This window comes from Danio aesculapii, chromosome 23 (genome assembly GCF_903798145.1).
Source record: "Danio aesculapii chromosome 23, fDanAes4.1, whole genome shotgun sequence".
Taxonomy (NCBI): Eukaryota; Metazoa; Chordata; class Actinopteri; order Cypriniformes; family Danionidae; genus Danio; species Danio aesculapii.
Genome location: NC_079457.1, coordinates 15,936,857 through 15,954,176, shown reverse-complemented (window position 1 = coordinate 15,954,176; position 17,320 = coordinate 15,936,857). Strand labels below are relative to the sequence as shown.

The 17,320-nt window shown below is 34.7% G+C and overlaps 1 protein-coding gene across 2 annotated transcripts in view; it reads right to left on the bottom strand.

Moving 5' to 3' along the window:
• Positions 1 to 14,395, bottom strand: part of dgkaa (diacylglycerol kinase, alpha a) — a 61,086-nt gene extending 46,691 nt beyond the window's left edge. Inside the window, exon 1 of one of the 2 annotated variants that reach the window (XM_056449030.1) lies at positions 14,194 to 14,395. The gene's annotated coding sequence lies outside the window, so the exon portion shown is untranslated. The remainder of the gene's footprint in view (positions 1 to 14,193) is intronic. The other variant, XM_056449031.1, reaches the window with a different exon arrangement.
• Positions 14,396 to 17,320: the final 2,925 nt, after the last annotated feature.

Sequence of the window (17,320 nt, the reverse complement as noted above, 5' to 3'; positions counted from 1 at the left end):
ACACTTGGCAGCCTCTGCTAGTGCATGACAGTCATGTGTCTGCTTAGATCTTTATCCTTTTGTTATTCCAAACAATGCAGGTAAAAATGTCAGAAGAGTTACAGAAATGTCAGCTTTAAGGAAGTAGTGGGTGCTTGTAGTAGCTAGTTTAGTGCTGCTAAGAGATTCCTTTGTATTATGCCTCATGCTTTGAATTTTTTACATGCGTTTCAGAAAAACAAAGTATGTCAATGCATCTAGTGTATATTTTAAATGCTGTAAAATGAGTATTTGATAAACCTTCAGAAAGAAATAATGAAAGAAAAAGTGATAGAATGGTAGAATAAAAGAAAGAAAGAAAGAAGGTAAAGAAAGAAAGAAAAAAGAAATTAAAGGGAGGTAAAGAAAGACAGAAAAGAAAGAAGGTAAAGAAAGAAAAGAAAGAAAGAAAGAAAGAAAGCACACAGACCAGTCACGTCATATTATTTCTACTGAAATGTAAAATAGGCCAAACCAACTTTATAAACATGTTATTTTCCCTCTATTAAGAAAAATATTTGAAACATAATATCAAGCCTAGACTAATTTATTTAAAAAAATAATTGTTGCATGACAACAACTAAAACACAAATCTGCGAAACAATAAAACTCAAATTCTGTATTATGTATGCCACTTCATAAAGAAACACAAAGGGCCCTATATCATACACCCAGCGCAATAATGCGCAAGTCGTGTTTGGCATGATTTGTTGCTCTTTTCAGACCAGCGTAACCAAAAATTGTTACGTTTTACGGCCTGTTGTTTAAATATCAAATCCATTTGTGCTACTTTGTGGACTCATGGGTGTTCCGGTCTATAAAGCAGTTGTGTTAAGGTGCATTGTTGATGTGTTGCTATTTTGAGGAACTGAATTAGACTGCGCCATTGACCAACTAAAAGTTGGTCTAAAGTCCAGAGCAGAGCGCATTAGTTATGTGCCTATACGTGGGTTCAAACGCTTACACCTCACTTAATACACACAGGATGTACAGCAATACACAAGTATCTTTACATATGAAAAAATGTAAGAAAAAAAGTTACAAAAATTATTATTTTCTACACAAATATAAAAAACACTACCTCTATGCCTTCTTCATGCCGGAGGGCTTTTTCAGTTTATTCATGACAGTTTACATTTTTATTATAAATGTTATTATTATTAGCAGTATTGTTTATTATATGCATATTTATATTTGTTTTAATAAAAACAAGTTTAGATTTGTCCACCTGCCGGGTTTTGGAGAATGCTGTGTATTTGGATATAACTCTGTATATCCAATACAATGCTGTTTTTTGGATATATTTGGTTTTTTGATCACACTTCGTTATTATTGTTTATTTATTAATTTGCTGGAAATTAGAACTGAATTTAGAAATAGTTTTGAAACAAATCTTTGCGCTTAAACAAAATTAAATATGTAGGCTAATGGATGTCTTCAGCGGAGTGAGTACAACACTGTTTCATTACTCCAGGAAAGTAAAGGCGTAAAGTAAAGAGTCAAAGTAAAAAGGCAGAATGGAGGAGGCTCGTTGGACTATTGTTGGCTGTGGACTATTTAGCTGCTTTCTCGCTAGTAAAGTGTTCAGTTTTTTCACTTAACAAAGTCCACCAAGTAAATAGCGAATGTGCCATGGCGCGATGCAATTGACTGTTAAAGGGAATCTGAGATGAGACTCTGATTGATTTAAGGGTTTAAAACACACCCATAACTCATTAAGAGAATGAGCACAACCCTGTTAGACCATGCACTGGGGCGCAAAGTTTATTTTTCCATCTTTAAAATAGCTAAAGTGGATTTGTACACACCCTTGATGCTTTTGCACCATGCGCTTTAGACTTTGCACATAGATCGTTAAAATAGAGCCCAAGTGCATCCAGTATCTTTGGTTTCGGTCTAGAATTGTCGTTTCGGTGTGGAAACATTGTGTAAATGTTCCCTTCATTTTTGCCACTCTTTTTTATGACAGTACGACTAAATTTTCTGGCACCAATGTCACTTCAGGTTAATCTGAGGTAAGAAATGCATACAAATAATTTGTATTTGGTGCAAATCAAACCAGTTCACATTTTGTGCAAGTTTTGATTGCTTATAGATTATATAGATCAGTTATTATGTAAAGTACAGCCAGATATTACAAAGTGACATTCCAGAAAACTCTTTTTTTAAAAAGTGAGTACGTTTACATGGACACCCATAATCTGATTTTAATATAATTAAGACAATACTCTAATGAAGACTCTACCATGTAAACAGCAATTTTTTATTAATTTAATCTGATTAAGGTTATAATCGAACTAAACAGAAATGGAATTAAGACATGTGGAGTATTCCTATTTTAGTTGCATTATTGAAGTGCAACACAGACATGTAAACACCGCTATCAAATTATTCCCGTTCTATAGGATTTTCATCGCATTTTGCAACAGGATCACTCAATATACACATGGCTGTTTGACACTTTTCTCTGGACCTACCAAGTCAGAGAAGGACTACACACACCTGCATCGCAAAATCCAGTTTTGGATTTTTTTTTTTTTCCATATTTTCATGAAAACAACACCCTTCCAGCAGTTCATCCTCGCATCCAATATCTTGTTTGTCACAGGGGACACACATGAAATGTTCCTGAATGAAAGTGTAAATAAAAAAACAGAAATGACATAAAACTCCAGAGGAAATGTGGATAGTGGAGGAACATTCAAAAAGCAACTCATGTAAACACCTTAATCATATTATTGTCTTATTCAGATTAAGGCAAATAATTTGATTACTGGTGTCAATGTAAATTTAATACAGTACGATTTACAATTAGGCAGGAATTAGAAGCACATGATTACACAACAAGACAATAAGATGTCAGTTACTTAAATGCACAAAAGGTACACTGTAAAGAGGAAAGTAAAAGAATGTAAATGACTGTTGCATAAGGCTGACAAATGACAACAGTAATCGCCTGTCATCGTTCACTATCTCGCCTATTAAACTGCGTTTCTAACCCACTTTACCAGAAAAGCTGGACTTGGAACACAACACAGACTATATAGTGACGTAGGTGGCATGGGTGGTTCTCACGCGAGATCAAAATACTGCGGTCACAAACCTGTTCTAGTGATCTAATATTAGCCATTCAAGTATTATTTGCCTTTGAACTCTATATTTAGGGACAATACTGCTAAAGCTTTGTGCTGTTTGTTCAAGCTGCCACAAAATCCGCCGCTCTGGATCTACAAGAGCTCATATATTCAAGTGTTTCCTCTCCTTTCCCAGAGGAACAACTGACTGCTCAAAGGTTAATTTTGATAACCTGTGCTGCCTTTTCTAATATCATTTTGTTACAAATAACAAAGCAGAGTAAAGAGCTTTAAATGTAATGTGAATAAAAGTATATAAAAATTAAGATTTATTAAGTATTTAGATCACAGTTGTAATTAATGACCTTCAATATGATATTTACACATTATGACCTGCAGTTATCGATTGTTTTAAGTATTTCTTTTAGCAGCAAATGCACATCTAGATCACATTCCAGTAATTAAAAAATAGATGTAAATTAAAATAGATTATGCTAGGAGTTTGAGAATTATACTTCATGATGTGCTTGAAATATAAAAATTCTTTCTACACCAAATTTGCAAGGAATCAAATCAAATAATTGCTGCTGCTGTTATTAGATTAATTAAACACTTGAATGACCTAAATTTGATTGAATTACCCCAATTAAATTACCTAAATTTAATGAACTAAACAAATAGATAACAAATATTGATGCTGTTGTTATTCTTATTGTTCTTATTATAATATATTTGCTTAAAAATTGTAATGAATATGTAATTTACATTTATATAAAATATCATTTGCAATGCTCTACCTTAATGAATAATAAATACTGCCTATATAATAGAAATAATGTTAACATTTAGAAATAAGATTAACAAATTATTTAGAGTATTTTTTATTCTAAGTTCACAATACCAAATGCATGTATCTATTATATATCAAAAAGGTTTTATAGTAAAGTGTTACTATAACAGAAGGGCAATTCAAATATTGTCTCTGCATATTTATAATGCAGCAGCACTTGAACTAACTAGAATCACTGCCGGTTGTGACATAAAATTATAATTGTCATTTTTCTTGGGTTACCCGTCTGGTTCTGAGGGGAAATGTTTGTTTTGCTGGTCATTATGAGCTGCTCTTTATTAGATTAAATCAAATCAAATCAAGCCATTTCAGCTTTTCCAGGGAAACACATGTGCATCTGGCCAGAGGAGAAAGTTTCCCTGTCACTGACAGAATGAGCAGGGAGGAGGAGGACTCATGGGTTCTCCTGCTGCTCTGCTCCACCTACGCGCACACACTCTGACTGCTCCACACCTGCTGATCTGAGACAGAATCACTGTCCTCCAACAAAAGAAGATTTTTGTATGTAAATGTGCAGCCTGTGGTGCGTTCAGGACATTTTGCAAACACTAACAAATAAAAAAAGGTATAAATAATTGGCAAAACACATCTAACTGTAAATTTGTAATTATTATGATCATTAAGTATTATTACTATTATTATTAATAAAGGTGCTGTATGTAAGTTTATGACTCTTCTAAAGCATAAAAATACCATAACATGTTTGCAGATATTTAAGAAACATGTTAAGTGAACATTCTTGTTCATCTGAAAAACAATGCTGAAGTCAGTTATTCTGCTTTGAAAATGTGTTTTCTGTGACTGAATGGCTGTCTTTGGTTTGGTTCTTTTAACCCGCCCAATGCCAGTTTAGCCAATTATATTTCATCAGCCCGGGTTTCCTTTTGGAAAACAGTGCATTTCATTTATTCATTCGTTTATAAATGCTCTGAAAGCATGTGTCTGTGACCAAAATGCAACCACCGGTGGACAGTATAGCAGACTCAAAAATGAGACGCAGATTCAGAGTTCCACATGAGGTTATCAATTAGCAAAAAATGTAAATATTACGAGCGTAAACATTAGGTGAGCAGGTTACATTGTAACCCCGTGTCCTAACAACACGCTACGTGACAGGATTTGCAGTGATAAGCAATTTAGCTGTTTGCACCAGACGAAACACAACAGAAATTTAATTACAGCCATTCAGAAGCACAGAATATGCACTCACTCATGAAATGTTAAGGTTTATAACATTATTAAATGTAACATTTAACACTTTAACATTATTAAATGTACATGCTGAATCACTCATATGTGTTTGGTTCTAAAGTTTAATTTCAAACGGTTTATTTTTTATTTTCAATGTCTGAGGTGAACTATCTGCTACTTCTTTCTGTATATGGCAATAAATGTCATGTAAAATAGCATTTAAACTCACATTATTAGCATTTAACACTGAATAAAGCACATGAGGTTTACCTGAGGTGATCGTCATAGATTTCTGTTGTTCAGCTGTGAGAAATAGAAGCCGTTTCTAATATATTACTTCGAGGTGTTGGTCAAGACAAAAACTCCTTTTAATATGTAAAATATTCCTTCTATAGGGTGCCGTTGTTTTCATTTAGAACACAGTTTTAATCACTTGCTCCTGTCCTCAATCTGGCAACTTGCCCTTGCGTTTGTTTTGATCCAGGAGTGCAATACCTAGTTCAACCACTGGGTGTCTAACGTACATACTGCAAGTTTAACAATAGTAGAATATTAAAATGTGTATTTAATTACAATTGCTTAAATAAATACATAAAAAAATCTATCAAACAAATATAATATAACTGAACTTGTGAATTTCTTAATTTATGTATTTCATAATAATAATAATAATAATAATAATAATAATAATAATAATAATAATAATAGTAATTTGAATAATGAATAATGATAATAATAATAACAACAGGAAAAAAATACTGATTATATACCATTTGTAATTTTATAACAGTAAATTGTATTATTACGATTACCTAACATTTTATTTAGTTTTACAAATAACATTTAATATGAACAAACTCTTTACAAACCTAAATGATAGAATTATCACTTCTCTTTACAAACTACAGAAGATGTTTGGCACATGATGTATTTTCATGTTATCAGAGACTTAAACTCACAGCACTGAGAGATGAAGTTACTGGGGATCCTTTACTGCAAACCAAACCAAAAAACAAAAAACTAATGTATTTGTTGTGCATTTATTCATTCATTCATTCTTTTCCCTTCGGCTTAGTCCCTTTATTCATCTGGGGTCGCCACAGTAGAATGAATCGCCAATTTTTCCAGCATATGTTTTACACAGAGGATGCCCTTCCAGCTGCAACCCATCACTGGGAAACATCCATACACACCAATTTATTTTCACTCAAAAAAACTGTCACACACGCACACACGCACGCACGCACGCACGCACGCGCACACACACACACACACACACACACACACACACAACGGCCAATTTAGACTGTGGGGGAAACCGGAGCACCCGGAGGAAGCCTACATGAACATGCAAACTCCACACAGGAATGCCAACTGGCCCAGCTGGAACTCAAACCAGCAACCTTCTTGCTGTAAGGTGACAGTGCTGACCACTAATCCATTATGTCTCTCTGTATTTGTTGTTGTTAAAAGTGGCATTATTAGAATTAACTAAAGTTACTAGTCAATAGGTGAGTAAGAGAGTTTCAGACACTCAGTCACAAGTGAATCAGAAGTTTAAAATGCAATCAGTTACTGAATCATTTACTGTTATTACTGTATTCACAAATGACTCCCTGACTGAATCATGGTGTTTTGATCAATTAAGGTGTTGTGTGCAATTGTCCACCTCAGCCTGCAAAACAACAACTGGAAATTTGTAAATTATTGGTCCCTTTGCACATGGGTGGATCAAGATCATTTTTTTTTTGTTTACAAAATGAAGCTTTAATGATGTTTTAAGCACATCAAAAGTGTGCTGAAAAAGTCAAATGGAGAGAAAATATCCAAAATACATATATTTTTGTGTCTGTACATTTTAAACACAAGGCATATTTTCAGTAGCACTTACATACAATGACCTTTATACAGAATATCTGTATTTATTCTGAACTAAGATGTAAATTCTGAAATTGTAGATTCTGTTATAAGTAAATTCTTAAGTATGTATGTATGCATGTATGTATGTATGTATGGAGTTCATACAGAGGGAAATGTATAATTTAAATTATACATATATATATATAGTTGAAGTCAAAATTATTAGCCCCCCTGAATTATTAGCCCCTGTTTATTTTTTCCCCAATTTCTGTTTAATGGAGAGATTTTTTTGTATTCACATTTAAAAACATAACTGTTTTAATAACTCATTTCTAATAACTGATTTATTTTATCTTTGGCATGATGACAGTAAATAATATTTGACTAGATATTTTTCAAGACACTTCTATACAGCTTAAAGTGACATTTAAAGGATATGATAATTAGGCAAATTATTGTATAACGATGGTTTGTTCTATAGACTATCAAAAATATATATAGCTTAAAGGGGCTAATAATTTTGACTTTAAAATGGATTTTAAAAAATAAAAACTGCTTTTATTCTAGCCGAAATAAAACAAATAAGACTTTCTCTTGAAGAAAAAATATTATCAGACCTACTGTGAAAATTTCCTTGCTCTGTTAAACATCATTTGCGAAATATTTAAAAAAGAAAAAAAAACTCAAAGGGGGTTTGATATAATTAATATAAATAATTCTGACTTCAACTATATAATTAAAGACATTGCCAAAATATAATCAAATTTTTAACTTCACATCAAATGAGCACATTGGCTCATTTGCATATTTAAACATCGCAGATAAACTTGTAATTAGGACTGCATGATATTGGGAAAAAGCTGAGAAAGCAATATTTTACTTTATTGTAATATATATTGCGGTAAGAATATAATTTCGCCAGATGACTTGAATCACTCTATTTGTAAAGAATTCATAATTTTAGATTGATTGATATGATTTTTTTTTTAAAGTTCAAAGTTAAATACAACAGAGCAAAGATAAAAATAAGAAAAACAATGACTTATGAGATGAACAGTAATCAGAAACAGAAATTAAATAATCAAATGTAAAATATCGTTTTCATTGCGTAAATAGTTATAAAGTGTACAATTACTCTTTAAGATACAAATGTTTAATTTATTGAGCCCAATTGTCTAACATTTGCATGAAATTGCTACAGTCACATTGGCATGTTATAAAGACAATAGGTCTCTTTTTACCAGACGTTACAATAGGATTCAAATCACTGCGATTTTGAGGCCCACAGCAACGTGTCGTAGGAGTGTGGTTTTCCCTGCCCACCAAATTGACTGACAGGCACGTATTAACATGTCTTAATAGTAACGTGTATGCACATCCAGAACAGGATTTGCAAAGAAACTGGGATTAAAAGATCTGTTCAGCTCTCTGTGATCAACTACATCTCAAGAATAAGTTTTACAAGTTTAAAACGGTTTTAAAAGAGTCCAAACTCCACCATAAATATATCAAAAATTTAATCCATAAAACAAATCCTGAATCTGCTTCCTCTGTGTCTGTCAGTCTCTGTCAATGTGCTGTTTATCTGACGTAACACATGAAAAGCCGACATGCACATGGGAACGGTGGGTGGGGAGAACCAGCTCATTTGCATTAAAGGCACAGGCTACAAAAAACAGCTACACTGTCCTCAGAGTCTAAAATAGGTATATTCAAGAGGCCATAAAAATGATCTGACGGGTATTTTGAGCTGAAACTTTACAAATTGGTAGCATTAAACACACTTTTCACACTGGTGGCACCAAAGACTTATATTACATCTTGTAAAAGGGTTCAAATAGGAGCCCTTTAAAAACAAAAGCAAAATAATAAAGTTTCACTCCAAGACTAAAATTTGAAATGACTCCACTCTGCTTCTGAACTTTAATAATCCACTATATTCCCGACTCATTACTACATTACTGATGTTGCGATGTGACTATTGCAGATTCGCACATTGTGATTTCGATGCTGAAACGATATATTGTGAAGCCCTACTTGTAATTAAAAAAAAAAAGGTTTGCAGTGTGCAAGTACACTGATAACTAGTTAATAGTTTTGCCCTGTTCACCTGCAGTATCTTGCCTTAAACACTCTGCAAAAACAAATAGCAGGCAAAGTTCAAGATGTGCCATAAAGCACAGGCCTGGAACTGTAAAGCAGCACGAGTCACACCTTATGTGAGAACAGCTGCTGCTCTCGCCTCCCTTTCTTCTACACTACAAGTTGCATTTCAATGGAAAAAGTGTCAGTGAGGTTTTCTTAAAAGCAAAGAGGCCTCAGCGGTACGCAGGAAACCCTTTCAGCACTGACTATAACCCGCAGGCACGTCTGAGCTTGCAAAGCGCTGGTGCAGGGCGTCCTCCTCCAGAAATGCCTGCTGCAAATACACACACACACACATGCTCAAGGAGACACATGTTAGAAACAAACTTACACCCACAATAGAGACACTACAGCAGAGCAGACACGCAGGAACTGTTGCGCTCGCTCGACTTCTTCCTACACAGAGCAATATCAAGAGTCAGAGCCATGGGCGAAGTGATTTAGATTTCATTAGCGTGCACAAGAGAGGGCAAGAGAAATCACAGACCGTCGACAGCTGAAACTGACTCCACTGAAACATTACCGGAGGCATAAGTGATGATACACATGTAAATATGTCATCTGTGGAGGCTAAACTGCACCAAAAACACTTCAGAATCAAAAAGCAAGCGCTGGAAAACCATTACCTCCAAAGAGTTTCAAAGTGCAATGAACACACTCAGGGCTGCAGATCTAAATCTATTGCAATAAAATAAGGAATCATTATTAATTAATGTATTTATATCTTAATTAATTTATTATTAATAAAATGATACACTATTATATTATTATACAATATAATAAATATCAATACATATTAACATATTGTTCTCGAATCTGACTGGCTGATAGCCGTGACATATTCTACAATATCAGAACTCGTACAGCCTCTTTACCCTTGTGTATTACTCCGCCGACATAGAGTGACAGCAGATCAATAAACTCACTACAGTTTGACAAATATTGCAGCTGTTGGACAACATAGTGTAATTTTGAGGCTTTTTAATGCGAGAATATAATTGTTTAGATTGCAACCATGCAGTTTGCAGTAGTGCCTATTTTAAATATTTTAAATTTCTGAGATACAGCAAATTGGCATCCATTAGCCTGTCATCCAGCAGAGCAAAGACACTTGACATTGTCCATCCACAAGATGGCGACAGAGACTGCATCTTAAGTCCTTAGAGGAGAAAAACTCAGCGTAATTTCAACAGCCGATCAAATCATTATAAAACTGGTGAGTGACATTCTCGATCTCTCTCTTTTTGTCACAGTGCTGTATTTATAACATTGTAATTGTTGTGTGTTGAGTGTGAGATGGGACTCGCATATCAGGAATGTGTATATTTTGTTTGTTGCCCGCTCTTTGTATAACCTTTACTTTTTGGATGGCCATCTGTTTGTTTCTAATGAGTCTCCTATTTTCATTACTGCAGGCTAGTTCAGTAAAAAGAAGGAAAGAAGAAATGCCCGCATGCGTTTATCGTTTTTTCCTTATCGCAAACACAAAAGTAATCTGGTAGTGATTGCGTTGATTTGGCCTTTTCGGGGTTAATATTGTGATCTCCCGATTGCAACAGAGAAATTCTGGGAAATCTCTGTAGACTGATGGCATTTCATGCCGTTCAGCCTTATAATCTTAAAATGTGACTAAAATCACCTGTTTTGTCATCACTTTAGATATTATACTACACATTACATACATACACACAATTATACACACAATTATGCCGTCAAACTGTTGTTTTAACGCAATATCACACTCGTAGAAGTGCAATGTGGCTGTATATCGTCAATGATGGGACACTAAGGCACTCGGCCTGCAGCCTTGTGCCAACGCACACCTTCCACCAGTGCTGATATACAGCCAAATCGCATTGCTACTTGTGTGATATTGCTTATATACAGATGAAGTCAGAATTATTAGCCCCCTGTTTATTTTTTCCCACAATTTCTGTTTAACAGAGAGATGATTTTTTTCCATCACATTTCTAAACATAATAGTTTTAATAACTCATTTCTAATAACTGATTTATTTTATCTTTGTTATGATGGCAGTAAATACTATTTGACTAGATATTTTTCAAGACACTTCTATACAGCTTAAAGTGACATTTAAAAGCTTAACTAGGTTAATTAGGTTTACTAGGCATGTTAGGGTAATTAGGCAAGTTGTTTGCGATGTAATTAGGCGATGGTTTGTTTTATAGACTATCAAAACAAAAATTAGCTTAAAAGGGCTAATAAATTTGTCCCAAATATATATATATATATATATATATATATATATATATATATATATATATATATATATATATATATATAATTATAATTATGTATTTATTTATTTTTATTATTTCATTTAGTCTAAATAATAAACTGCCAATGTTTATGGTTGTCTTAATAGCTTCATTTTTAAATATTCCAATTGTGTGACAACAGGTTAAAATTTAGTTTGGTAAGCTGTTTTGTAATGTAAACTGTCCATCACTCAGAACCAGAAACCATTGCTGTAATCTTAACCCTCCATAAATACACTAGTGAGAACCGTGATATCTTTTTGGCTCCTAATGTTTCATTTTCTTCTGTCTGCAGGCCTGATACTCTTGGGAATCTGCACCATTTTGGTTTCCAACTATACAAGCCAGAGAACATGGTGCTGTTTTACTGCCCACAGAGTGGAAATGGGAAAACACGAGCACTTTACAGCAGCAATTTCCAGTATCTGTTTACCCACTTTTTAGAGATTAATAAGTACTTAGCACTCACCCTGTTAGAAGTGAGGAAATTTGTCTTTAAATGGATATTGACCCACATTCTATTCACAAAGCTAGACGTTCATCTGTCCCTGTTGTATAAATGCAGTCAGATCATGACTGAGGTTTGGGGAAAAAAGTCCAGTTCCTAAGTCCAGTTTGGCACATGAGTTGTAAAAAACAGGAGATTACTGGGAAAACGAGTAAACCAATCCTGTGATTTTCTAGCCAAGCCCATAGGGCAGGGGATCCCTCAGAGAACGGGTTACCATTATCTCGTATACGCCTAGAGCTCTGGAGAGAATGAGAGACTAAATTAGGACTTTTAATTTCTTTAGGGACGTCCACAGATTTAGTGTAGTTTCAAATGAGTCAGATATACAAAATTGCAAAAAACTAAAATACAAGCAAGCTGCGCTGATAAGGATGCATTCTGGTCACGGTATAACAGGAGCAAGAGTGGAAAAACAAGAATGATTGACTATGTAAGCAATTTGACAATAAGGTGTAAATGCACCGGAGCAGAACGTTTGCTTCAACCGGCGTGACTTACTGCACAAAATATAATGTAGTGGAAGGGTTGAAAACATGTATGATGATGAAATGAGGCATGAGTTACTGGAAACTTTTGATAAAAAGAAAGTTTATTTAGGAAAACTTTGCATTATTAAAGCAGTCTGGGCAATGCTGGAATAATGATATTCATTAATCTATTGATAAATCACAGGACAAATCCAGACAATGCACCATTTATTTAACCAGATTAGACAATCGTGTCAAACAACATCACGACACATTATAAGAAGCACACAAAATACTTTTTAACCATGGTGAGGTAATAAAAAAAGCATTTTACCCCAAGCTCTGGTGGTTTTGATGGTCTGTTTTGAATTGGTTTGTGGGACCTTTCAGTTTGGGAGAACACCTTAACCAATTCAAACACCTTAATTTTCACCTTTTTTTCACACCTTTTTTTGAGCATGGTATGCTTTAAAGCACTCTGGGAAACCATGTAATTGTATGTTTTAACATGCTTATCTAAGCCTTTTGCTTCTGTTTCAGTGGCTTACATTTTTTCAAGCAGTTCACAAAACCGTATGACTCAGGGTCCACAATCAATAAAAATCAGGTAAAGTTGGTTTTATATTTGCACATTTGTTCAGTGACAGCTTTATATATTGTTTAACATGCTTTTGGACTGAAATATTCGGACTGAAATCACATGCAAGTATGACTTCAAAACAACATTAGCACTATTTAATTGACTGTGAACAATGTTGTACTTCGATAGTTGTTGGCTGTTAATATGATTTCACAATTTAGGATTTGCAATGAATACTTTTCTGAAATTATATCCTTATAATGAATGTGCAAATATAAAACCAACTTTAGAACCATTTCAGAAAAAGACACCCATACCAAACTAACAACCAAATGCAATTGACTGGTGCATTTAAAAACACAATTCTGTTCAGTAACAGTGTTTGATGCACCAACACAACAACTGAATACAACATTACAGAATACAGTGCAACGTAGACCGACTCCCGAAAAAATGACTCGTTTGAGCCGCTTGTTTTTTAAGAGAATGAATCTTATGAGACTTCTTTTAGTAACTTAAACACTTAAAAACAGGAGATTACCTGAAGAAATACGAGTCATAAACCACATGTTATTAATTTCGTCATCATTTACACCTCGAAAACTTTTACTGTATTATGTTAGCAACTCGCTGTTTAGATGACATGATACACGTGATGAGCTCACTATAAAATAAAACAATAAAATATATTAGACTATTTATTAAATAAGTGAAATATATCACTTTTAAAACGTTATATTTGTATTTAATACTTAGGACCAAGTGATAACTTCTGTATTTAGACTGTATTTACAAATGTGCGTGAAAAGTCATTTTATTTTATCTTATACATGTTATATATCGATCTATGTTGTATTACAACCTGAAATTGTCACATAATTTGCTAAAAACTCAGCTGATATAACAATATTTCTTCGTCAAACTACTAATAGATTCTAAATGGAACCGTTAAGGAACCGAACTCCTCAAGAAGATTCGAATTTAGAACACATTCCTTACGATTCCATTCGTCAGCTAGTCAACATTCTAGGCATCGATAAAAACGTTCGAACACAAACATGAACGCGCCGTTTGGACAGACGTGAGTTTTGAGTCTTGTAAAATTATGCTTATAACTACATGTAGCACAGTTTATAATCACCGTTACAGCTTTAAATGTTGTCAACTGTCTATAAACTCGCTCGTTTGACCACAATAATAAACAAACATTGCCGTTACCTTGATGTCTAGAGATCTGCAGGACAGTGATTCTGTCTTGTGTGTAAAATAGACTCCAAAAGCAAAACCCGAGTCAGATGCGACCAAAATCTGCTTCGGCGCTTGAAAAAAAATAAGTAATTAAGTGGCGAAGGAGTCAGAAGCAGCTTCGTCTGTGAGAAAGCGTTTAGCTGTGTTTGTCCGGTGGAGAACTGACAGTGAAGTGAACACGCCTAACTGTGAGTGACACTCCCATACAGTCACAGCACCGCCCGCGCTCAACCGAGCACTTTGATGTCAGACAGACAGTTATCAAATCCGAAAATCAGTTTTGCAGTGGTGCTGGAAAGGATGGATAGATAGATAAAATGATGAACAACTGAATGGACAGATAGATAGAAAGATAGACAGACAGGAGGATGGCAGTATTTGTGAAAGATTAATCAACTGGAACTTGTTATATTTGGTCACACACTAACAGTCAACAGGGTGGTGTGACATTTACACTATTAAGTGTCATCATTAAAATGACATCGCTTTTGGTTGTGAGATTTGTCATAGCTACACTTTTAAACTGTCTAGTTGCTCTAACAGTTGGCTTTTGTGATTGCTTATGAGATTTTAATATGAATGAAATCCAAAGACCAGCTTCGCAATTGTGCCAAAATGGATGGATAGATAGAATGATACACAAATATATGATGGACAACTGGACAGACAGACAGATAGATACACTCACCGGCCACTTTATTAGATTTACCTTACTAGTACCGGGTTGGACCCCCTTTTGAACTTCAGAACTGCCTTAATCCTTCATGGCACAGATTCAACAAGGTACTGGAAATATTCCTCAGCAGTTGCTGCAGAGTTGTCGGCTGCACATTCATGATCCCACTTTGCCATTTCACTACATCTCAAAGGTGCTCTATTGGACTGAGATCTGGTGACTGTGGAGGCCATTTGAGTACAGTGAACTCATTGTCATGTTCAAGAAACCAGTCTGAGATGATTCACGCCTTATGACATGGTGCGTTATCCTGCTGGAAGTAGCCATCAGAAGATGGTCATAAAGGGATGGAAATGGTCAGCAACAATACTCAGGTATGCTGTGGTGTTGACACAATTGGTACTAATGGGCCCAAAGTGTGCCAAGAAAATATCTCCCACACCATTCCACCACCACCAGCAGCCTGAACTGTTGATACAAGGCAGGATGGATTCATGCTTTCATGTTGTTGACGCCAAATACTGGCCCTACCATCCGAATGTCGCAGCAGAAATCAAGACTCATCAGACCAGGCAACATTATTCCAGTCTTCTATTGTCCAATTTTGGTTAGTGTGAATTGTAGCCTGAGTTTCCTGTTCTTAGCTGACAGGAGTGGCACCCAATGTGGTCTTCTGCTGCTGTAGCCCATCCGCCTCAAGGCTGGACATATTGTGTGTTCAGAGATGCTCTTCTGCATAGCTCGATTGTATCGAGTTACTGTTGTCTTTCTGTCAGCTGGAACCAGTCTGGCCATTCTCCTCTGACATCAACAAGGCATTTGAATATTTTCTCACTGAATATTTTCTCTTTTTTGGACTATTTTCAGTACACCAAAGATATTGTGGTGCGTGAAAATCCCAGCAGATCAGCATTTTCTGAAATACTCGGACCAGCCCGTCTGGCACCAACAACCATGCCATGTTCAAAGTGACTTAAATCACCCTTTTTTCCCATTCTGATGCTCGGTTTGAACTGCAGCAGATCGTCTTGACCATGTCTACATACCTCAATGCATTGAGTTGCTCCCATGTGATTGGCTGATTAGAAATTTGTGTTAATAAGCAGTTGAACCTAATAAAGTGGCCGGTGAGTATAGATAAATAGAGAGAGAGATAGAAGGATGGCAGTATTTGTGAAAGATTAATCAACTAGAACTTGTTATATTTGGTCACACACTAACAATCAACAGGGTGGTGTGACATTTACACTATTAAAAGCGTCATATCATTACAATGCCATTGCAAGATTTGTCATCAGAGTGATGTATTCACATCTGTACTTTTAAACTGTTCAGTCACTTTAATAGTTACACAACATAATTAAATGAATAACATACAATTAAATGGATAGTTCACCTAAAAATAACATTTTACTCACTAGTTACACTCCCTCAACAAACATTGTTTTATATATATATATACTAAAAATTCCAAACATTGATGTTCTTTGTCCTGTTGACCACAAAAGATGTTGGAAACCCTTAAGTATTGACATCCACAGTAGGTAAAAAACAAATGGAAGTCAAAGAAGAGACTCAAACAGGTTTGTCACAGGATTTGACTTATTTTTATTGTGTTTGGGTGAACTTTAAGCTGCAATATATTTGATTGCCAAATGCTTGATTAACCGATACAGGAATTTGTGGTACCAGATTGTAAAAGCTCCAATCAAATCCTTGTTTTCTGAAAGGGATTAAAGACCATTTCATTTATTAGGGAGACATAAAACAAAAAAACTGTTAAACTGGTCAGGCATTTGCGATTGCTTATGAGATTTTAATATGAATTAAATCCAAATATCAGTTTTGCAATGGTGCTGAAATAGATATATAGATAGAATTATGCATGAACAAATGAATGAATGGATTAATTGATGGACAGATAGATAAAAATAGACAAACAGACATATCGAAAGAGAAAGATAGACAGAAATGGACAGAGGTAGACAGAGGATGAACATATAGACTCAAAAATGATTTTTGCTGCTTGTTCAAACTACTTAATGTGAGTTGAATTAACACAATGTTTTAGGCTTTTTTGGGGCAACTTAAAAGTTTTATGTTCAATCCACTTACATTTGTAAAAACAATTAGGTTAACTTAATTTGTGTATGGAAAACAAAGGAATTGTGTGGAACCCAGCATTGTTTACATCTAAAAAATGACGTTTGTTTAAACTGCTTATTTAAAATGAGCTGAAACAACACAATTCTTAAGGTTTGTTGTGACAACTTAATCGATTTATGTTCAATCTAATTAAATTTGTAAAATAATACTTAATTTCTTTACGTTGTGCGTAAAAAATCGATTATGTGGAACCCTTCATTTTTATACAGTGTACATGTATGAATATTGTATATATAAATGGATGGCTGTCATCAA